The sequence below is a fragment of the Arachis ipaensis genome, chromosome B10, assembly GCF_059453495.1.
Source record: "Arachis ipaensis isolate K30076 ecotype BB chromosome B10, ASM5945349v1, whole genome shotgun sequence".
NCBI lineage: Eukaryota > Viridiplantae > Streptophyta > Magnoliopsida > Fabales > Fabaceae > Arachis > Arachis ipaensis.
In genome coordinates, this window is record NC_142435.1 from 31941891 (window position 1) to 31966843 (window position 24953).

The following is a 24953-nucleotide window of genomic DNA, read 5'->3' on the forward strand; positions in this document are numbered from 1 at the left end:
ATAAATTATTTTTAAATAATTAAAATTTATTATAAAAATAAATTAGACAAAAATTAAATATCAAATAATATAATATTAAAATATTAATTAATTTATCTTATTTATATATGTATCTATATCCACTACTACTATCTATATATAACCCAAGCAATCTTGCTAATTTGTTAATCATTAATCAACAATAAATACACAAACCAATACAAAGTTGGCTTGTTAGTGTTGAGTTTTTTACCATTCCCTATCTTGCTATCCAATTCACATAAAATAATGGGTATTGGAAACAAGGAAGAAGGATTCAAAGTAAAAGTAACAAAAGAGAAAGTGGTAGCAGCCATGCTTCCCATGCAAGACCATTGGCTACCACTCTCAAACCTTGACCTTCTTCTTCCACCACTTGATGTTGGTGTTTTCTTTTGCTATGATAATAGTAACAACACAACAACAATGAGCTTTGGATCAATGGTGGGGTTCCTTAAGAATGCATTGTCGATCTGAGGCTTTGGTTTCCTATTATGTATTTGCTGGTGAGGTGGTGCAAAACTCCATGGGTGAACCTGATCAGATTCTTTGCAATAACCGAGGGGTTGATTTTTTTTATTGAGGCTGAGGCTGATGTTGATCTCCACAGTCTTAACCTGTATAACCCTGATGAATCCATTGAAGGCAAGTTTGCTCCAAACAAGAAGCATGGCATCCTTGCTGTTCAGGTATATGTCTATTTTAATTTAGAGAGATTTGATATATATTTTTTTATTCTAAAATATCCTTCATTATTGTATATGTTTATTAAAAAAATTGTTATTTTGAAGAGTTTGATTTAATGTCTTAACAGTGTAAAAAAAAATCAATATAATCAACAAATCAGATTTATATATTTAAATAATTCTTTTAAATAACGAGTTTAATAAAAATTAAATTAATTATTTGTATTGATTTGATAAGACAGTACTATTAAAAAAATTACTTTTAGCGACTAATTGTAAGACCAAATCTTTGAAAAGTCTTATTATGATCAAGTCTCAAATCATATAGTTATTTATAGCCTTAATTTCAGAGATTATTTTATTAAGGATAATTAAGGCAAGTTTTGATTTATTGAACTTGAGATAAGTTATGATTATTATCCAATTTTATAATTATTGGATTATTTTCTATATTCAAATTATAAAGTTGGTAGTTGTGAAATAATAAGGATTTCTATATGATTTGGATTAAATAATTAATATTTTAAATATTAATACTGCTATTTTGGAAAATAGAGAAATTAACTATATTATTTCTAATTTTTAGATTTGGGTATTTTATTGAAAATAATTTGTGAAATTGGTGAGCAAATAGTATTTTCTATATATAATTAGTGTTGGATTTAATTTAGGTTTCAATTACTATATTATTCCCAATTTTAAGTGAAATTACCAATTTACCCCTAACCCTAATTTCACTCAACACCTTAACCTCTCTAGCCCTAGCAGCCGCCACTGAAACCCTCTCCCAAAAACCCAGTAGCAGCCGTGGCACACAAACACGGTTTTTCCCTTTTCCCATGGAAGAAACGAAACAAAATCAAGAGAAAGGGAATAGCGTGCGACAGGGAGAAGGAAGAGAGGAGAGAGAGAGAGACGCCGTCATCCTCGTCGCCGGAACCGCAAGGAGCGTCGCCGCCGAGCCCGTCACCGTGTCGTTGTCTTCATCGACGCCAGCTGAAGAGAGATGCGATGGAGAGAGAGAAAGGGCCCGCGGAAGAGAAGCGTCGCCGTTCCCTGAGGCCGCACCGTCGTCGCTGTCCATGGTGACCTACGAGCCGAGAGTGCGAGCGCGGGTGGAGGGCGGCACTGTTGTTGCCGCCGTTTCTCCCAACGGCGCTGCTATCACCGCCGTGAATCGCGATCCGGAGAGGGAGGAGATGCGAGCCATGGCCGGAGGGGAGAAGACGCCATATCTGGAAGCCGCCGTCGTCCTCTCTGCGCCACCGTCGTCCTTGCCACAGGGTCAGCCGCTGTCATGTATGGCAGAGCCAGAAAGAGAGAGTTCAGGAGCAGAGCAAGAAAGAGAGAGATTTTAGGCTGGGCTGGGAGTCCAACCATCGTGTCCAGCTGCCGTTTGTGTCGCCGGTGCCGCCTCCGCCGGAGCTATCACCATCAGAAAGGGGTTCAGGCCGCCGCAGGTGTCGCTGCCGGAGAAGTGGTTGTGGCTGCCGGAGCCACACCGGAGCTTCTGGCCGTTTCTGCCACTTGAGACCCCGCTGCCGTCGACGGAAAATGCCTCTGCCGCCGTCGAGATCCAATGCCGGTAAGGGTTTTATTTGGGGTTTCTGTCCTTTTTGAATTCCGAGGTTACTATGGTCACTGCCTGTTGGTTTCAGTCATCGTGATTGGAATTTGTCGTCGCTGCCGCTTGAGGTGGCTGTCGGACTACCGCCGAGCCGGTTCGGAGACCGCTGCTGTGTCGGTTCAGCCGTTCCTCCTTCGGTTCGGTAAGCGTTTTCGATTTGAAAGTCCTTTATTTACTGTTTTGTTATCATACGCTGAGGTTGTGGCATTAATCACTATACGATTGAGTTTCGGTTGTTGTATGTTGCGATTTGAGTTGTTGAGACTGTTGCGAAAGTGGCTTGGAACCGAAGTTTTGGCTGCCGGGATTTCGATTGTTGATCTCGGGCTGAGGCGGAAAGGATTCTGTGACGCGTTTGGATTATGGAATTGTGTTTTGAGGTAGGGGCGCTTTCCAAAAACTATGTTTTATGTATTGGAATTATTACATATGGATACTGATATGAGACAATTGGTATTTGGTGATTGTATCTGCCTTGTGTGTTATTTGATGGTCTCGAATGGTTAAGGATGCTTGTTTGGCTGAATTGTTGTGCGGCTTGTGAAATATAATGTTTTGATGTTGATTCTTTAAAGATTTGAAATCTGAGTTTGATTCGTTGAGGATTGATTTGAATTGAGTTAATTATCTTGATAATGTGAAAAGTCGAACACACTTTTGAAATCAGCCTGGTTTACTTTAATTGACTTGGTTTTGGACAAATGATTTGTTATTGAGCCGTTTCTTTAAAGCTTTAGAAATGAGTTAAATCGGTTGATATTGAGTTGATTTCTGAAATGGTTTCCCTGAGATATGCCACTGAGGCGACTGTTAGATTTAGCTTGCTTTTGAATTGATTTCTGGTTTTGAACTGTTTAAAAGGAATGAGAAACGGTTTAGTTGGAACCCGAAACGGGTGGCAAAAGTCCAAGTTTTAGGGGAGGTGCTGCCGAAATTTCTATAAAATCCGAATCTTTATTGAAATGTTGTTTGGAGAATGATGAGTTAAAGACTTCTACTATTTTATTTGAATTATCAAAAAAAGGATGATTCATACTTTTGAAATGAATTATTAAAGAGGGAATTGTGATTTAGTCTTGCTTCTTAAGAAAGGCATTGTATCTCTCTCAAGAGAAAGTTATTTAGATGAAACTTGTGTTTTAAATCTATTTGAATGTGAAAAGGGTTTATACCTTTGAATTTGACTTGGGGGTTTCAATTAAAGAGTTTTAATGATTTTGAAAAGACCTGACTGTCTATTGACAAGTTTCATTTTTAAATGTTTTGAGAAAGGTTTTAAGTACTCTTTGAATTCTGAACTTTTGCAAGACTAAAACAATTTTGAACAGTTGAAATGCTTTAGAATTTATCATGGGGGTTGAAGCTGGTTTTGCCTAGGTAAAGGAAACGGCTTTGAAAGAAGTAAATGATTACGTGACTCGGTTTGGCTTAGATCCTATTTTATTACTCAAGTCGGAAAGCCAATGTTTTAATGATTTTAAATGAATTTGGAGAAATGAGTTATGTTATTCTCCCCTAAAGACTTGGGACTCTGCCGAGAAACTTTTGTTATAAAATTCCATTGTTGGATGGGTGATTTTGAATATCTCAAAGAGGCTTTTAACTTGCCATGATTATGGAAGTTTTGGAAAGAGGATGCCGAGAGTGGCATTGTTTTGAAAGGAGAATTTACCTTGAGTAAAATTGGCTTATGAGCATGAGATGGTTTGAGAAATGAGATCTTTAAAGCCAAGGCTGAAAAGAGTTGAAACTTGATTTCAAAGTGAAATGAGTTGAGAAAATTATTTATGGCTTAAATGCCGATTTCATGAATTTGATGATTTTGAATGTGGAAGTGCTGTTTTGTTGAGAGCCGGAATGGCTGTGTATGTTTATACATATTGATTGGTTCTGGATTGAACCGTGAGCCGAAATGGCTGTGTATGATATGAATATTGGCTGGTTCTGGAATGAACCGTGAGCCGGATGGCTGAGATGGATGTTGATCCATGGATGAGATTGATTGCATGTTTATGCTGAATCATTGATAAATGTGAATGTTGCACTTCCACTATCTGAGATACGAGTTTCCCTGGGTAGTAGCAGTGGCTAGCCACCACGTGCTCCAGGTTGAGACTTGATACTCTGTTGACCCTATGTCGTAAGTGTGGCCGGGCACTGTGAAAGCCTCGGATGAGCTCGCCCCCGTAAATATTCACCAGTGAGGATGATGGATATGGATCATGATTATGATCAAGTTTATGATGAGTATAACTCGAGTTGGGGATGCGCGACAGAGGGACAGTCCAATAGTTAGCTACCAGGACTTGTCGGGTTGGCTCTATAACCGACAGATGATATCATCAGCCACTAGGGACAGGCATTCATCATATGCATCTATGTGACATTGCTTGGGTGTGCATATTGTACTTGGCTTACCTTTGTGATTAATTGCTAATTGTCCTACTTGCAATAACTGTTTGTTTGTGCCTGCATCTTCCTATTTGTGTTTGCATCTGGGACTCTGTTGGATTGTGGTGATTGGTTGTTGGTTGGATTGTTTGGGCCTAGGGCCGTGGTTGGAATGAGATGAACTGATGGTTGATTTCGGTTTTGTGTTTCTGGTTTGGAATAAAATTATGAAAGGCTATTTTGGTTCCGCATAGATAAACCATTTTGAAAGGCTTTTGATTTTTTGAGAATTGAACGGTTCTTCTTTCCGAAAAGATTTCCGACTTTACTTTTATTGGAAACTGTTGTTTTTTAAAAGAGGCATAAGACGGTTATTAATCACTGGTGCGGTTATCTTCACGTATCCTATTACAGTAATTCCCAAAAACCCTCTAGTGAGAACCATTTCGAGGATGATGTTCTCACCCCCTACATTTTTTCCCTTTCAGGATATGGGCGCAGAAGTCACGAAGAGTTTATTTAGTTATTGATATGTTCTGTATTGATGTAGATTATTTATTGTACCCTCGCCTTTATCTTGATATATTCTGTGAGAGGGATAGGGATTGTATTGGTTAATGCTTGTAAATATGTTTGTATATATATATATATATATATATAGGATGAAAGTATTTTTGGGAGCGATGTTGCGGTTTAAAGTTTTAAACAGGCTCATATTTTAGTAATAAATAGTATAAGTGTTGTCGTAATGTCCGAGCTATCAGAGTAGCGCAGCCGGAAGCGTGAGCTTTGGTAGTTAGGGTGTTACATTATGGTATCAGAACAGTTCTTCCTGTAGAGCCTGAGGAATGGACTGACTATGCTTCAGTTGCATGCTCTGAGCGTTTGTCATGTAATAGGTCTTGTCGAATGACGAGAATTAGAGCTTTATGCACATGACGATCTATTGATTAACGCTGTTAGTCTTGCATTGCATAATTCTTGGTATTAAGTTTGGCCAGCTTAATACTAGTAAATTATGTATATGGAAGCACTGATAGGTTATCATAGATGATATATGAGTTTCGAGTAAAGCGAATCGCGAGTTTTGGGAACGTTAGAAACTATTTCTCGAGGCTATTCAGTTGTGTGTCTTGAATTCTGTTCGAGTCGACCTGCTCCTTCATGTCCTAATTTGAAGTTCTTGTTTGTTAATCCTCTTGAAAAGTAGCTTGCGTTTTCAACTCTATTTCTCTATTCATATGCATTCTTGTTTGATTTTAAGTGCCTATGCTTGGTTGAAATCCTTGTTGTATCTACCTTTCTCTGTTTGAGTTCTTTTTTATTCACGTGTTCCTTAATATAGCTTTGAACTTGTCTTAATGTGTTGTGCCTTTTAACTCTGGGTTTTGAGTCCACTCTGAGAAATTGTTGATTCAGTTTTTCTCTTATTTGACAGTGATTACAGCTAAATTTGAGATTTTTATGAAAATTGCTGTTGAATAGATGTATACTTATCTATATGTGAAATTTTGAAGATTTCTTACATAGTTTAACAACCACTTATTTTTGATACCTCGCCTGTACTTTTACTGGCTTATGGAACTGCACTTGCTTTAAATTGACTTTCCAGTAATTCTATTATAGCTCCAATGTACATCTTCATTTGATTATGTATTTGGGTATTTTCAGAATTCCGGAAAGAAAGGATTTTTCGCTTTTGTTCCGGTTGGGTTTCATTTGACAAACTTTACTTAATTCATTTTGATTTGAGTTTGATTTAGCATACTAATGGGTTATGCCATTGTTGTTCTTTTGAAAATGTTGGATTCATAGCTTTATTCTTATGAACGGAATCGTTCCTTCTTAAGCTTTTCATCTCTATGAACGTCATACGTGATTCTGTTCTTAACTAACCTTTTACATCTTGTGAATATTACCATTGATCTTAGTTTGTCCTTTCTCTGGTGAATCTTTCTTATATGAGTCAGTTTGATTCGTTTCAAAATAGTGCATTGTTTATCTTCTCATTGCCTCTACCAGAGTTTTTAGTCAAAGATTTATCCTTGAGAAGTTACTAATGATTGAGTTGTCTTTTCCTATGACTTTTGTATTCTTTTGGATCAATTTAAAACTTGTTTGATGTTTCATGTTTAGTGGATCTTGTTTGAACTACTTTGATTTAAGATCCTTTCTTCTATGGCTTGTCTATTTTTAAGTATATCCTAATATTCTTGAATATCCTTTTGAAATGGTGATTTCAAGTATACTTTTGGATTCTTGTTTTGAACTTTTAAAGAAGTTTTGAATTCTCTTTGAAGAGATATTAAACGGAATTTATTTTCTGTTGCTTGATTGAGACTGAAAACCATTGTCCAATTTTGACGAAATTAATTTAAAGTTGGCATACGCTATTTTAAATGAGGTTTTGGAGAACTTCCTTGTTTAGTGGAAATTGGTTCGTTTGTAATGCACCACTTATTTCCTTTACCAAATTGTAAGCAAATTTTTGTCTCGGAGTTTCTTTTTTAAAAGAGTTTAACTTCCTCTTTCACTCTTGCTATGAATGTTATACACGCTTGTTTGAATATGAACTTTGGGAATTTTTGAACAAGCATTTGATCACTTCCGAGTTTTTATGAACTGCTTTTGGTTACGTTGTGCACCTAACTATCCTTCTAAAATATTTGAGAAAATATTTTAGCTCTTCGCCAAACTTGTGCGTATTTTGTTTTTAAAACTCTACGTGATCTACTTCAACATGAAATTGTATTGAGGTAAAGCCACATTTATACTTTTGCTACTCTCTTGAAGAATGTTTGTTGCTCAACTTTTCTTCTAGACTGCAAAGTGGTTTTTCGCAAGTTTTCGACTCTTTCATGAACAATATATTCGAAAGTATTTGTAATCGTGCTCTTGAGTTCTGTGAGCTTTGTCTTGGGTTTGAGATATTCCTTTCTGTAACCCTCCTACTTCTTCGACTTAACTTGAATTTGTTTCGAACTAAGGCGCTGGTTCTCTTCTTATTAGTCCTATTGAATTTCTCGGATCCAAGGGTTATCTTTGGAGTGGTCAATTGGTTTATTTCTAGCAAACTTCTTTGCTTGAACATCCTTGTTTATTTGGAATTGGGTATATTCTTTCAAATCTATGAGTATTGTCCTTGACAATTGTCTCTCTGTTCTAAATTTGGTATCCTTCTGAGCAGACTCGAGAAGTGTTTTGATATCACGTGCGTGTTGTAGACGTAGTAACGCGATACGTGAGTTCTTTAAGACGTGATGTGTATACGGAAGTTGAAGCGGTAGGTGTGCAACGTATGAGTTGTGGGCGTTTTGTTCCTTGCGAACGGGTTTGTGGTTGTCAGGCTAATGATTGAATTTGGGGTTTGTAAAGTGCTTGATGGAGTTGGAAAGTTGAAACTTTGAGGTTGATATGAGATTAGTGTGCGGAGGTTAAGCACGTCGTTTTAACTCCATCCTGTTTTATAGCCTTTGATACCTTGCCCTTCTATCATATGATTGACCCATGTTATCTTTTGCATTGAGCCTATCTTGTAACGTTTGCTTTGCAATCACACTCCTACCTTTACATCCTTATGCTTATGACAATCAAAGTATTTGAAAATCGTATATATGATTATATTTTGAGATATTTTGCTTCTTCCTTGAATGTGTTCAAGGGTGAACTGTTATGGAATTTCTTTCATTTTGTATCAATTTTCGAGGGCGAAAATTTTTATAAGGTGGGTAGAATGTAAGACCCAGAATCTTTGAAAAGTCTTATTATGATCAAGTCTCAAATCATATAGTTATTTATAGCCTTAATTTCAGAGATTATTTTATTAAGGATAATTAAGGCAAGTTTTGATTTATTGAACTTGAGATAAGTTATGATTATTATCCAATTTTATAATTATTGGATTATTTTCTATATTCAAATTATAAAGTTAGAAGTTGTGAAATAATAAGGATTTCTATATGATTTGGATTAAATAATTAATATTTTAAATATTAATACTGCTATTTTGGAAAATAGAGAAATTAACTATATTATTTCTAATTTTTAGATTTGGGTATTTTATTGAAAATAATTTGTGAAATTGGTGAGCAAATAGTACTTTCTATATATAATTAGTGTTGGATTTAATTTGGGTTTCAATTACTATATTATTCCCAATTTTAAGTGAAATTACCAATTTACCCCTAACCCTAATTTCACTCAACACCTTAACCTCTCTAGCCCTAGCAGCCGCCACTGAAACCCTCTCCCAAAAACCCAGTAGCAGCCGTGGCACACAAACACGGTTTCCCCCTTTTTCCATGGAAGAAACGAAACAAAATCAAGAGAGAGGGAATAGCGTGCGACAGGGAGAAGGAAGAGAGGAGAGAGAGAGAGACGCCGTCATCCTCGTCGCTGGAACCGCAAGGAGCGTCGCCGCCGAGCCCGTCACCGTGTCGTTGTCTTCATCGACGCCAGCTGAAGAGAGATACGACGGAGAGAGAGAAAGGGCCCGCGGAAGAGAAGCGTCGCCGTTCCCTGAGGCCGCACCGTCGTCGCTGTCCATGGTGACCCACGAGCCGAGAGTGCGAGCGCGGGTGGAGGGCGGCACTGTTGTTGCCGCCGTTTCTCCCAACGGCGCTGCTATCACCGCCGTGAATCGCGATCCGGAGAGGGAGGAGATGCGAGCCATGGCCGGAGGGGAGAAGACGCCATATCTGGAAGCCGCCGTCGTCCTCTCTGCGCCACCGTCGTCCTTGCCACAGGGTCAGCCGCTGTCATGTATGGCAGAGCCAGAAAGAGAGAGTTCAGGAGCAGAGCAAGAAAGAGAGAGATTTTAGGCTGGGCTGGGAGTCCAACCACCCGTGTCCAGCCGCCGTTTGTGTCGCCGGTGCCGCCTCCGCCGGAGCTGTCGCCATCAGAAAGGGGTTCAAGCCGCCGCAGGTGTCGCTGCTAGAGAAGTGGTTGTGGCTGCCGGAGCCACACCAGAGCTTCTGGCCGTTTCTGCCACTTGAGACCCCGCTGCCGTCGCCGGAAAACGCCTCTGCCGCCGTCGAGATCCAATGCCGGTAAGGGTTTTATTTGGGGTTTCTGTCCTTTTTGAATTCCGAGGTTACTATGGTCACTGCCTGTTGGTTTCAGTCATCGTGATTGGAATTTGTTGCCGCTGCCGCTTGAGGTGGCTGCCGGGCTACCGTCGAGCCGGTTCGGAGACCGCTGCTGTGTCGGTTCAGCCGTTCCTCCTTTGGTTCGGTAAGCGTTTTCGATTTGAAAGTCCTTTAGTTACTGTTCTGTTATCATACGCTGAGGTTGTGGCATTAATCGCTATACGATTGAGTTTCGGTTGTTGTATGTTGCGATTAGAGTTGTTGAGACTGTTGCGAAAGTGGCTTGGAACTGAGGTTTTGGCTGTCGGGATTTCGATTGTTGATCTCGGGCTAAGGCGGAAAGGATTCTGTGACGCGTTTGGATTATGGAATTGCGTTTTGAGGTAGGGGCGCTTTCCAAAAACTATGTTTTATGTATTGGAATTATTACATATGGATACTGATATGAGACAATTGGTATTTGGTGATTGTATCTGCCTTGTGTGTTATTTGATTGTCTCGAATGGTTAAGGATGCTTGTTTGGCTGAATTGTTGTGCGGCTTGTGAAATATAATGTTTTGATGTTGATTCTTTAAAGATTTGAAATCTGAGTTTGATCCGTTGAGGATTGATTTGAATTGAGTTAATTATCTTGATAATGTGAAAAGTCGAACGCACTTTTGAAATCAGCCTGGTTTACTTTAATTGACTTGGTTTTGGACAAATGATTTGTTATTGAGCCGTTTCTTTAAAGCTTTAGAAATGAGTTAAATCGGTTGATATTGAGTTGATTTCTGAAATGGTTTCCTTGAGATATGCCACTGAGGCGACTGTTGGATTTAGCTTGCTTTTGAATTGATTTCTGGTTTTGAATTGTTGAAAAGGAATGAGAAACGGTTTAGTTGGGACCCGAAACGGGTGGCAAAAGTCCAAGTTTTAGGGGAGGTGCTGCCGAAATTTCTATAAAATCCGAGTCTTTATTGAAATGTTGTTTGGAGAATGATGAGTTAAAGACTTCTACTATTTTATTTGAATTATCAAGAAAAGGATGATTCATACTTTTGAAATGAATTATTAAAAAGGGAATTGTGATTTAGTCTTGCTTCTTAAGAAAGGCATTGTATCTCTCTCAGGAGAAAGTTATTTAGATGAAACTTGTGTTTTAAAGCTATTTGAATGTGAAAAGGGTTTATACCTTTGAATTTGACTTAGGGGTTTCAATTAAAGAGTTTTAATGATTTTGAAAAGACCTGACTGTCTATTGACAAGTTTCATTTTTAAATGTTTTGAGAAAGGTTTTAAGTACTCTTTGAATTCTGAACTTTTGCAAGACTAAAACAATTTTGAACAGTTGAAATGCTTTAGAATTTATCATGGGGGTTGAAGCTGGTTTTGCCTAGGTAAAGGAAACGGCTTTGAAAGAAGTAAATGATTACGTGACTCGGTTTGGCTTAGATCCTATTTTATTACTCAAGTCGGAAAGCCAATGTTTTAATGATTTTAAATGAATTTGGAGAAATGAGTTATGTTATTCTCCCCTAAAGACTTGGGACTCTGCCGAGAAACTTTTGTTATAAAATTCCATTGTTGGATGGGTGATTTTGAATATCTCAAAGAGGCTTTTAACTTGCCATGATTATGGAAGTTTTGGAAAGAGGATGCCGAGAGTGGCATTGTTTTGAAAGGAGAATTTACCTTGAGTAAAAGTGGCTTATGAGCCTGAGATGATTTGAGAAATGAGATCTTTAAAGCCAAGGCTGAAAAGAGTTGAAACTTGATTTCAAAGTGAAATGAGTTGAGAAATTGATTTATGGCTTAAATGCCGATTTCATGAATTTGATGATTTTGAATGTGGAAGTGCTGTTTTGTTGAGAGCCAGAATGGCTGTGTATGTTTATACATATTGATTGGTTCTGGATTGAACCGTGAGCCGGAATGGCTGTGTATGATATGAATATTGGCTGGTTCTGGAATGAACCGTGAGCCGGATGGCTGAGATGGATGTTGATCCATGGATGAGATTGATTGCATGTTTATGCTGAATCATTGATAAATGTGAATGTTGCACTTCCACTATCTGAGATACGAGTTTCCCTGGGTAGTAGCAGTGGCTAGCCACCACGTGCTCCAGGTTGAGACTTGATACTCTGTTGACCCTATGTCGTAAGTATGGCCGGGCATTGTGAAAGCCCCGGATGAGCTCGCCCCCGTAAATATTCACCAGTGAGGGTGATGGATATGGATCATGATTATGATCAAGTTTATGATGAGTATAACTCGAGTTGGGGATGCGCGACAGAGGGACAGTCCAATAGTTAGCTACCAGGACTTGTCGGGTTGGCTCTATAACCGACAGATGATATCATCAGCCACTAGGGACAGGCATTCATCATATGCATCTATGTGACATTGCTTGGGTGTGCATATTGTACTTGGCTTGCCTTTGTGATTAATTGCTAATTGTCCTACTTGCAATAATTGTTTATTTGTGCCTGCATCTTCCTATTTGTGTTTGCATCTGGGACTTTGTTGGATTGTGGTGATTGGTTGTTAGTTGGATTGTTTGGGCCTAGGGCCGTGGTTGGAATGAGATGAACTGATGGTTGATTTCGGTTTTGTGTTTCTGGTTTGGAATAAAATTATGAAAGGCTATTTTGGTTCCGCATAGATAAACCGTTTTGAAAGGCTTTTGAGTTTTTGAGAATTGAACGGTTCTTCTTTCCGAAAAGATTTCCGACTTTACTTTTATTGGAAACTGTTGTTTTTGAAAAGAGGCATAAGACGGTTATTAATCACTGGTGCGGTTATCTTCATGTATCCTATTATAGTAATTCCCAAAAACCCTCTACTGAGAACCCTTTCGAGGATGATGTTCTCACCCCCCTACATTTTTCCCCTTTCAGGATATGGGCGCAGAAGTCACGAAGAGTTTATTTAGTTATTGATATGTTCTGTATTGATGTAGATTATTTATTGTAACCTCGCCTTTATCTTGATATATTCTGTGAGAGGGATAGGGATTGTATTGGTTAATGCTTGTAAATATATATATATATATATATATATATATATATATATATATATATATATATATATATATATATGGATGTACTCTTTATGAGTTTTGTAAGTTGTATGGTATCTATGGATGTATGTTATCGGATGAAAGTATTTTTGGGAGCGTTGTTGCGGTTTAAAGTTTTAAACAGGCTCATATTTTAGTAATAAATAGTATAAGTGTTGTCGTAATGTCTGAGCTATCAGAGTAGCGCAGCCGGAAGCGTGAGCTTTGGTAGTTAGGGTGTTACACTAATTATTTTACTTTTAACGATAATAAAAATAATGGCTAATATATTTACTGACAATTAAATATTAACCGTCTTATATTTTGTTGCTAAAAATTTTTAGTAGCAATTATATAAGTACTATTTAAACTAAAGAAAAATATAAATTTTCAATTTAACCATGGATTTTACGGAACAAAAAATTTCCATTTGATCCTATATATATCTAAGAATATTTTAGCTTGCTATATTATTTTTATATGAAAAATGTAACACCCTAATTACCTTAAGTCTTACCTCATGCCGTAAAGTAAAGGTTAATCAGAGGTCACGACAATTTTAAGACTTATACATTAATATATATAGAAAGAAATAGTAATTTTAGAAGCCCGACGAAAAAATAGTGTTCAAATATAGAGTTTCAAAAGTGCAAAACATTCACACGAAACTCCTCTACTCGAGGCACAAGATATAGATACAAGATATCAAGAGTTATATATCATAAAGTACTAGTCGCAATCCGTGGACACTACAAAAAAACTGGTTTAAAAAAACATGTTTATTAGGGCGGTTATTTATAATTGCCATAATTTTCTTTATTTTCGGCGGTACATGTTGGTGTCGTAACTTCCTTTTCGAATATGGCAGGCTTTGTGATTTCGGCAGTTAGAACCGCCGATATATTCTTTTATTAATTAAAGAAAAACTTAGTTTAAGCAAATCTAGCTTAGCAAGTAGAGTGCACAAGAGTGAGTTTTCTCCTGCGGTGATGCCTCTTCAGAGTTCAAAGCTTCGATTGCGATCTGCGTTCTCACTTCTAGGTTTGTATACAAAATTCTTATTTCTCTTCTTCTTCTCTGGAATGCGTTAATTACCTCTTCTCTCTCTCTCTCTCCTTCTCTCTCTCTCTGAGTAATGCGTCTTCTTCTCCAAGATTTTTAGATCAGTTGCGGCATGGAAGCCCGACGCAGAGGTTTTAGATCGAATGCTCCATATGGAAGAGTGATTAGTGTTGCTGCGTACGAGAAAGTATGAGTGATGTGAATGATGAACCCTAATCTCTTGTCGCCCTTCATCTTCCGCAGCTATCGTTCATCTCGTCGTTGTTTCTCATCCCCTCGCGCCACCAAATTAGATCTGCCAAAATTTTTTACGGCCTCTTTGATTGGGAATTCATCGTGAAATGGTTCTGCACTTTGATTTCTCTGCTTCTTTTCTTCCTTCTTAATACATTTCATTGATTGTAATTATGCAGATTTCGATTTTTAATTTTGCAGTTTATCTCCTTTTATTTTTCAGCAAATTGTTAATTAAACAATCAAGGAATCGGATTAATGTGATAAGGAGAAAGAGAAATTCAACAAAGAAGTTTCTTAAGCAAGACACCATTGATCTGCTTGCGAATCATTTACAGATTGCTTACAATAGAGTAATTGATTTATTTTTTCTGCTTTTGTTTCATGAAATTTAGAAAACCTGTATACATAAACTAGCGGTTTTATTCTTTAATTGTAATTACTTTTGCATACAATTAGTAACATCAGTGAATAAATTTCAGCATTCTCTTACTCTCTCTTTTTGGAATTCGAATTATAGATAACTGACTTTGGTTATGGCGACTAATATTCTTGAAATTAGATGTATGTGGCTTTTTCTCTCTGATGGATTACCTATTTGTGTCTTCCGTTACAAAAAAGACATGTCTAACTCTCATCTTTACCAAAGATACAACTTGAAATAGAAATTATTGATCATTGTCTTAGGTTCTATCTAAAGACTTCACAAATTTGGAAAAGCCATGGATCTAATTTATTTTTCTTAGATAGCAATTTAAATTTCAGAAAAAAGCCTTCAAACAGCTTAAGGATTATGATTTTCTTTTTCCAGCTGAAATTTGATGGGTTTAGAAGGATCAAAACAATGAAGTTTTGAATGCAAGTGAACCTTGGAGCAAGAAAAAGGTGGTTTATCTTATTTGACACTCAGATCGTTATTTTTTTTTCAATTTCAAATTACTTAAAGGAATTTAAGTGCATGGCAACTTCCACCTTCAAATATATCCTCAGTGAATCGTGATGCAAGCTTCAGGGATAGGAACAATTTTGGAGGTTTTGGGTGTTTGATTCTAGATAATCTAGCTAATTGGTTACTCGGTTGCTCAGACCCCATTCCTAAAAATAATATCCTTAGATGTGAGTTTTTGCTATTTGACCCCCTTTTTTCCCCAAGAAAAATTAAACAAAAAAGAACTTATTTGGTCCATGGAGTTGTTCCATTAAATTTTATTAAATAAAAATTTAGAGGAACAAAATTTAGTAGCAATGTACTTGGCCCAAGGGATGTTTGAGTTGATAGAATATTTATTTGTTAAAACATTCAAGTTTTTTAATTGAAGAAGTAAAAAAGAATAGCAGAAGACTATACCAAATCTGCTTGAATTTTTTTTTGGATCAGCAAAGAAGATAGTTTGGTATTAAATTCAAGCTTAGTTAAAGGCAAACTAAATATATTAAGTTCTTAAGATACAGTTCCTTGCTTGTTTAAATATGAAATATTTGCATTTTATCTGCAGCTTTCTTCCTTAGCAAGTGAGAACAAATTTTTGGCAGTAAAGCTAAAGCAGGCGGCAAATGGTATTTTTCCAGAATCTAATGCTTCGTCGATGAATGACTATGAGGTGAGTACTTCAGACTTTTTTGAACTTGTTTCTTATTTGTTCATTACCTCTAAGGGGGATATGTCATATGTTGAATAACCTTTTATAATTACAAGTGTCTTATATGTGAAATTTGATCAATATATTTTGAAGTGAAAATTGTTTCCTCTAGATATTGCCGCAAGTCATTTTCGCTTGCCATAAAATTTCATTCTAATGGAAAGAAAAACTCCTGAATATTTGATGCCAAATGTTACTAGGTCTACTTTTTTAGTCCCCTTTCAATGTTTCCAATTACTGTTATATACTATTGTTACTATATATATCGAATAAAAAAAATAACATTGATCTTGTTATCATTATTGTGAACTCAATTTTTTATGTTCATAGCAATTTAAGATGTGAGCATTGAGAATTTGAGCTAAAAGAATTTAAAAATTTTCGAAGTACAATAATCTCAAGAACCTAGAAAAAGTTGCCTAAATTTATTTGAGTATTCTCTTTATAGAAATGCTATGGATTCCTTCACTTTATTTGTAAAAGTTGCCTAAATTTATTTGTTTTTACACTGCTTGCGATAGCAGGATCTTTACTTGGTGATTAATATGAATGAAGGCCAGGAAGCTTCTGGATGAGAGTATAGGGAGGTTAATAAAAAGAAGAAAAGAAAGTGGAGAGCTTGGTGGAGGGTTATTGGGAGAATTGCTGGAAGCAAAAGGAAAATACCAACTCTCTGATTCTCAGGTTTCTTATAATCTCATTGGTGTTATCTGCCACTGCACATGACACCACTGCAACTGCTCTTTACGAGAAACGTTGAGAAGTGCAAGCATACTATCATTCACATTCAGAGAAGTAGTGGAAGATGTGGAGCTTCAAGATTACTACATTCCCAAAGGCTGGAAGGTCCTTCCACTCTTCAGAAGCATTCACCATTCTGCTGATTTCTTCCCTCAACCACACAAATTCGACCCCTCACGCTTCGAGGTATATATGTCACATTATTATATATGTCTCTATAAATCTAATCTTCAATGTGAGAAGCATATATAAGGTTATAAATCAATGCTTAGGTAAAGTCCTTTTCATTTCTATAAATGCTGATTCTGTTTCAAACTCTGTCTCATTTGCAAGCAGACCAACCTCTACTATCATCATGAACACATAAATGTAACAAAACCTCCCAAGGTATATCTTAATTTCACACATCATTCCACACTCACAATCTCACATTTGTGCTTCATCTCTGATGCTACAATGTTACTTTCAGCAGATGAACGTGTTTGTGTTGGAAGAACAATAAAGAATAAGAAGGTGCAGGAGGCAAAGCTCACCAGGGATGATAGGTTCTTTATTTTTGATCCAACCCATCAGTTCCAAGATAAGAAGCTGACTATTCAAGATAAGCATCATGATGATGATGATGGTGATTCATGCATTGATGGTTCTAGTTCTACACCTAGGGTCTCCTCTGAATGGAGGAGCTCCATTCATTTCAAGGATTCTGAGACAGAAGAAGCATTGTCTTCATCATCTAGAAGAAGTTGTCCCAAGTGGGAATCATATACTTTGTTCCAAAAATATCATGAAGAAATGTCCATCTTAGACAGAATTAGTGCACAGAAACTTGAGGAAACAGGTAACAATACATCATCCATAATTATTAAATTTAGAGTTTAATTCATTAACATAGTTGCCTAATCCATCTTCAGAGTATTTAGGATCCATGGAAGCCTCTCCAAGATCAATTTCAGATCGTATTGCATCAATACCCGAATTGAAGGACATGGCTGCTGCAAGCAAGTGTGTGAGATTGATGAGGTGATTGAAATCAGTCCTTGGCTTGTGTGTGTCTGGATCAATACCCATCTGCAGAAGCTTCTTCCTTATGTGAGTGTTCCAGAAATTCTTTATCTCGTTATCAGTTCTTCCTGGAAGATGGCTTGCAATCTTTGACCTGCCATGGCTGGCGCCACGAGGCTGATAGCGGTTGTCCTGCCAGCACAGCACAGCAATTCCAGCAATTTCAGGTATTGCTGCAGAGATACATTGATGGCGAGAGTACGCATCAAGAGGACTATCGGGGTAAACATCATTTGGTTGCAACCAACGAAATGAAATTCTGCTTGGATGCTTCCCCAAAACATAAGCTTATTTCTAAGTTCAAGAGGGGTACATTTACTCCTTGCAGATGGGATGCAAATCAGGTATGCTTTACTCCATATTTCACATACAAGATTTGCATGTGGTCCTTAATCTCTAGAAATAAGTATAGAAGCCTACATTGGCCCAATTTGTATTTGTTGATTGATATATATAGATTCTATTGAAAGCTGATCTATCCAGTGTTCCAACAGATGTGGAAGCTAAATCCAAATGGGACCATGGTAAAAAATTACTCCAGTCTATGTGTAATACCATGGTAAAAAACGAGTGTGCAGCCGTTTTATATCATGTGATAATATGATTATTTATATTGAAAGGTAACTTCTATATATACATTTCTTCAACTTTGGTTATTTATTTAGTTATTTATTTTTAATGCAGATTCCAGGTTTATTGGTTATTGTGATTCTAGATCATTATCTTCCTAAGAGGTTCAGATTGTACTTCTGATGTTTGGTTTTCTTGGCTACATGTTGTGCATTTCAAAGAGACACAATTCAAGCTGTGACAAGTTTTGCCAAACGGAATAAATTGCCTGTTCTCATGCAAGAACAGATGATTGCACATTTGCATATGAAGTACAGAACTGATATAGAAGGGCTGCAGCAGCAAGAGTTTAAATACATATTCATATTCCGTTTAAATACATTATTAGATATTAAGATAGTTTAGGGAATTAGATGGTAGATTTGACTGATTAGTGTTTATTGCAATGCTTGTATTTTGGTAAGTTTAGTAAGACAAGGTTTTGTATAGGAGTTATTACTTTTGATTTTCAATAATAAAAAATTATATATTATATTAATCTTTTGTTTATGAGCTATATAATATTTCATTTATGGATTATGATTTTTTGCTATTGTGAAATTTTAATCACATTTATTTAACGCGATAAAAATGACGGTAAAAATTGTTTTTTTAAACGATAAGAAATGTCACTGTCAGGGTAAAACGACGGTTCAAAAATGCCATTTTAACCAACCAAAATGCTATTGTCAGGGTAAAAATGGCAGTTCAAAAATACCATTTTAACCAACTAAAACGCCACTCTGTCAGGGTAATAATGGTGGTTCAAACCGCCGTTTTAACCTATCCAAAACCCACCATTTTAACCCTGTAAATAACGGCGATTTGAACCGCCGTTTTAACCAACCAAAACGCTACTCTATCAAGGTAATAATGGCGGTTCAAACCGCCATTTTAAACTATCCAAAAATCGCCATTTTAACCTATTCAAAAACCACCGTTTTAACCCAGGAAATTATGGCAATTTTCAGAAAACCGCCGTAATAACCAGAATGGCACCCAAAATTATGTCGCTTTACGAAACCGCCATTATTGGTAATAATGACGGTTCAAACCGTCGTAAATACAAAGAAAAACTGCCGTTTTTACCAGAATTTTTTGTAGTGGGAGTTTAAGCCGACTAGTTATATACAGACAATACAGAATTTTGAAAGGTAAAACGGCATATACAATATATCTCTCTCAAGGTAAGCCTCTAAGACAAATATAAATACAAAAGTGAGAGAACTAATCAAAATAAACAAAAGACTCCAAAAAGGAAAAGGATCCTCCGCTCTGTCACCATCAAGTAACTCACCGAGGTGGGTTACGACTTGCATCTGAAAAACAACAACAAAGTATGGAATGAGAACCGGAGGTTCTCAGTACTGTAACAGTACCCAGTGATGTAAGATGTAAGACCTCGGGACGCCAGAGGCAATTCTAGAGCTTCATACCAAATAGATATCCAAACTTAACAAAATAAAGAACTTAAACCATAAATAATAAATAGGGTCATTTAATATTAGGAGATTTCTAACTAGCACTAATCACACCGCTGTATCCCACAACCTTCGCAAACCTAACCTACATGTGATCCCATCGCCACATCCTACCAAACCTCCTCAATCCCAGCAGAAAACACAAGTAATACAGATAAGTAGAGCACAAGTAAATATCATATATAGCAAGTAAAGCAAGAAGTAGTTAAACATGTTATGCAATTAGGCAAACAATACAAGTCGACAAAGCAAATAAACATATAGGATATACACATGATGAATGTCTGTCCTAAATGGCTCGTGATATCACTTGTCTGTCCATGAATGCCAACCCGACACATCCTCCCGGATGTAGCCTTCCTGCCACGCCCAGAGATATAGGCTCTGCACACTCATGCAGCAGGGAGTCTGCTACGCCAGAGATATAGACTCTGCACACTCATGCAGCAAGGGAGAAAACAACAACAACTATCTCATCATAACTCATTTCAAATATATAGTGTTGGGCACACTCTTGCAGCAGAAAAACTACGACGCTAGAGATATAGGCTCCGCACACTCATGCAGCAGAAAAACTGCCACGCCAGAGATATAGACTCCGCACACTCATGCAGAAGACAAACTGCCATGCCAGAGCTATAGGCTCCACACACTCCTATATAATCCAATAATTTCCTCATTATTCCTTTCTGAGTTCTCAACTCATCATAACCATCCCATCACCGGTTTCCAACTTTTCAAATTCATCATAAGCATTCCCATTTCTCAAAAATCTCTTCAATCATAAACTTCACAACTCAACGTTCGCCAATTTAAGCTAGAGATTACACAAACCTTCCAAACCTATGTCACCGGCTCTAAACTCATAACTAAAATACCCCTTCGTATTCACTTATTATTTCTTCCGTGATCCAAGATCCTAAAACGGGTAAAAAGGTTTTTAAAAAGTGCTACGGAAGTTTATAAGCTTGCTGGGAAGGTAAAACAGTTAAAAACAAGGTTTTTATTGAAAAAACAGGACAATGTGCGCACTCATAGGGTTGTGCGTACACACGCCCAAAAGGATTTTCGAGAAATGTGCGTATGTATAGAAGTGTGCGTACGCACAAGAGGTAAAATTTTTATTTTAAACGCGCACACAGATACGTGCGAACACCCTGAACAGACTGCACCTCCCAGCGTGTGCGTGCGCACGAGGTTGTTCGTACGCACAGCTTGTAAATTTCGCAGGGTGTGTGCGCACACCAGAGTGTGCTAGCGCTTACCAAAGCTATCAATTCAAAACCAACTCAATCACATTTTAACCATACCAAAATAATCTAAAATTCATACCAAACACTTCAACCATTTTCTCAGTCACACAACCCTCTCACTCACTCAACAATTCTAAATCCAAACTAATTCCCATTTCTCAATTTCTATTAACATCATTAACATCAATATTACTACTCACCATTGTCATCAATCATTAACGTCACATATTTCCAAACTTCCTTCCAAATACACACATTATCATCAATTCATCATCATCCATACTCATAATCATTATCAATCATAATTACACCAACATTCATCATATTATCATCAAAATCATACTTTTCCACATACAACTCATTCAACTCTCATCATCATCATCATCATCATCAATCAAAATATTCACATACAGTTGATCATACACCCACATCATTCAATCCTATCCTAAAGACCACTAGCCTAAGTGTTCAGAAATATTACATATTACATAGAGAAAACTGAAACCACACCTTAGCCGATTCCCAATATGTGTAAAACACCAAAACTTAGATCCCACAAGCTTCCAAAAAGCCAAAGCAACTCCAACAAACACCAAGGCTCAAACTAACAATATAATATATATATATATATATATATATATATATATATCAAAAATCAAAACCTAATATTCACAATATACCAAACTACAAGGGTTTATGAGAAACCTCACCTTATCCACAGAAATTGGGGATGAAACCCAACAATTCCTCACTAATGGTTAGTACCTAAACAACCAAAACACAAAAATCCACTCAAAACTCAAGCCTTGAATTTCAAATTTCTTAGGACAGAGGAAAAGAGAGGAAATTTTGAGTTCTTACCTACACAAGCTAGATGAAACTAACGGGCTCGGTAAGAGTTTCACGTAGCCGCTGACGGAACGCGAGTCGGAGTACCGTAGATCAAGTTATGACCACCGGAAGTGGAGGATAAATAGTGCTTTCTCTCTTCTCTTCACTCTTCTTTTTCAGCTGCTAGGGTTTGCTTTCAAGTGTGTTATGAGCTCATTTGGGTTCATTTACACACTTATATATGTTGGGCTTTGGCCCAACTTGGGCACAGTCCAACCCGTTAGTATTTTTAACCCGTTTGGTCCAACTTTGGGCTAAACCTTTAAAATTAGCGCCCGGTTTTCAACTTTAAATTATTATTGTCCTTTCAAAATAATAAATTAAATTTTCAAAATCTTATATTTATTAAAACACGGTACCGGACATACTAGAGCCAGTACTTCTGAGTTAAGCACCGGCACACATTTTTACAAAAAAACTTTCGCAAAAGATACATTTTCCAACTTAGAAAAATTCATTGAAATCAAATTTCACCTTTATATTCTCAAATTAAAACTTCTAAATTTTGAATCTATTTCGGGCACTTAAAAATTATTATTTTATTAAAATAATTTTACGTGAAAAACTCCGGTTCTTACATTCTCCCCTCCTAATAAAATTTTTACCCTCGAAAATTCAAATTACTCGATATATCCTCCTCGAAGTGTTCTACCGTGTCGATACTCCCTCTCTCCTTTCACTGCGTCACTCTGATTATTTGTCACTAAGAGTCCAGATTACTCGGCTACATGCATCAAAAGCCTCCTTCTCCATTGGTCCCTCTAACGAATCTCTAAGTTCAACCAAACTTACGACAACCTTCCATAAGGTAAAACTAAGCCAACTGGGTCCTAGTAAGGCTTACCTCATGCCGTAAAGCAAAGGTTAATCAGAGGTCACAACAATTTTAAGGCTTATACATTAATATATATAGAAGGAAATAGTAATTCTAGAAGCCCGATGAAGAAATAATGCTCAAAAATAGAGTTTCAAAAGCGTAAAACGTTCACACGAAACTACTCTAATCGAGGCACAAAATATAGATACATAAGTAGAATAGTCATAAAGTTCTAGATGCAACCCGCGGAGTTTAACCGGCTAGTTATATACGGACAATATAGAGTTTTGAAAGGAAAAACAGCATATACAATATCTCTCTCTCAAGGTAAGCCTCTAAGGCAAATGTAAATACAAAAGTGAGAGAACTAATCAAAATAATCAAAAGACTCCAAAATGGAATAAAGATTCTCCGCTCTGTCACCACCAAGTAGCTCACCAAGGTGGGTTACGACCTGCATCTGAAAAATAACAACAAAATATGGAATGAGAACCGGAGGTTCTCAGTATGCAAACAGTACCTAGTGATGTAAGATGTAAGACCCCGGGACACCAGAGGCAATCCTAGAGCTTCATACCAAACAGATATCCAAGCTTAGCAAAATAAAGAACTTAAACCATAAATAATAAATAGGGTCATTTAATATTAGGAGATTTCTAACTAGTACTAATCACACCACTATATCCCACAGCCTTCGCCAACCTAACCTCCGTACGATCCCATCGCCACCTCCTACCAAACCTCCCCAATCCCAACAGAAAACACAAGTAATACAGACAAGTAGAGCACAAGTAAATATCATATATAGCAAGTAAAGCAAGAAACAATTAAACATTTTATGCAATTAGGCAAACAATACAAGTCGGCAAAGCAAACAAACATATAGGATATGCACATGATGAATGCCAGTCCTAAATGGCTCGTGATATCACTTGTCGGTCCATGAATGCCAACCCGACACATCCTCCCGAATGTAGCCTTCCTGCCACGCCAGGAGATATAGGCTCTGCACACTCATGCAGCAGAAAAATTCTGCCACACCAGAGATATAGGCTCCGCACACTCATGCGGTAGGGAGTCTGCTACGCCAGAGATATAGGCTCTGCACACTCATGCAGCAAGGAAGGAAACAACAACAACTATCTCATTATAACTCATTTCAAATATATAGTGTTGGGCACACTCTTGTAGCAGAGAAACTGCCACGTCGGAGATATAGACTCCGCACACTCATGCAGCAGACAAACTGCCACGCCGGAGATATAGGCTCCGCACACTCCCATATAATCCAATAATTTCCTCATTATTCCTTTCCAAGTTCTCAACTCATCATAACCATCCCATCACCGGTTTCCAACTTTTCAAATTAATCATAAGCATTCTCGTTTCTCAAAAATCTCTTCAACCATAAACTTCACAACTCAACATTCGCCAATTCAAGCTAGAGATTACACAAACCTTCCAAACCTATGTCACCGGCTCTAAACTCATAACTAAAATACCCCTTCGTATTCACTTATTATTTCTTCCTCGATCCAAGATCCAAAAACTAGTAAAAAGCTTTTTCAAAAGTGCTGTGGAAGTTTGCAAGCTTGCTGGAAAGGTAAAACAGTTAAAAATAAGGTTTTCATTGAAAAACAGGGCAGTGTGCACACGCATAGGGTTGTGTGTACGCACGCCCAGAAGGATTTTCGAGAAGTGTGCGTACGCATGGAAGTGTGCGTACGTACAAGAGGTAAAAATTTTCATTTTAAATGCGCGCACGGATACGTGCGAACGCCCTGAAGAGACTGCACCTCCCAGCATGTGCGTGCACACGAGGGTGTGCGTACGCATAGCTTGTAAATTTTGCAGGGTGTGTGCGCGCACCAGAGTGTGCTAGCGCTCCCAACAATAGGCATTTCCCTGCGTGTGCGTACGCACAAGTCAAAGTATAGCCACTGATCAGAGTGCGCACACAGCAGTGTGCGTGCGCACACAAACTAGAATTTACAATTTCTGCAACATGACAGACTTCATATTTTTTACCCAAACTTCCAACAATCATATCTTTCTCTACTAAATTTAGATTTCTACAAAATCTATACCGTTTTAAAGCTCTTTGAATTATCATTAATTTGATATAAAATTCATTCAATTTCAAAAACTATAGCTCAAGATGTGATCTATCAAATTTTATCAAAAATCTATTTTTACTAAAAACGTTAAATACTCAAATTCTACCAAAGCTCTCAATTCAAAACCAACTCAATCACATTTTAACCATACCAAAATAATCCAACATTCATACCAAATACTTCTTCAACCATT

General features: G+C 37.2%; 1 pseudogene; it reads left to right on the plus strand.

Annotated features, from left to right (window-relative positions):
• The first annotated feature begins 267 nt into the window (after positions 1-267).
• The window catches only part of LOC107620472 (coniferyl alcohol acyltransferase-like), a 31268-nt pseudogene continuing 6582 nt past the window's right edge, over positions 268-24953 (plus strand).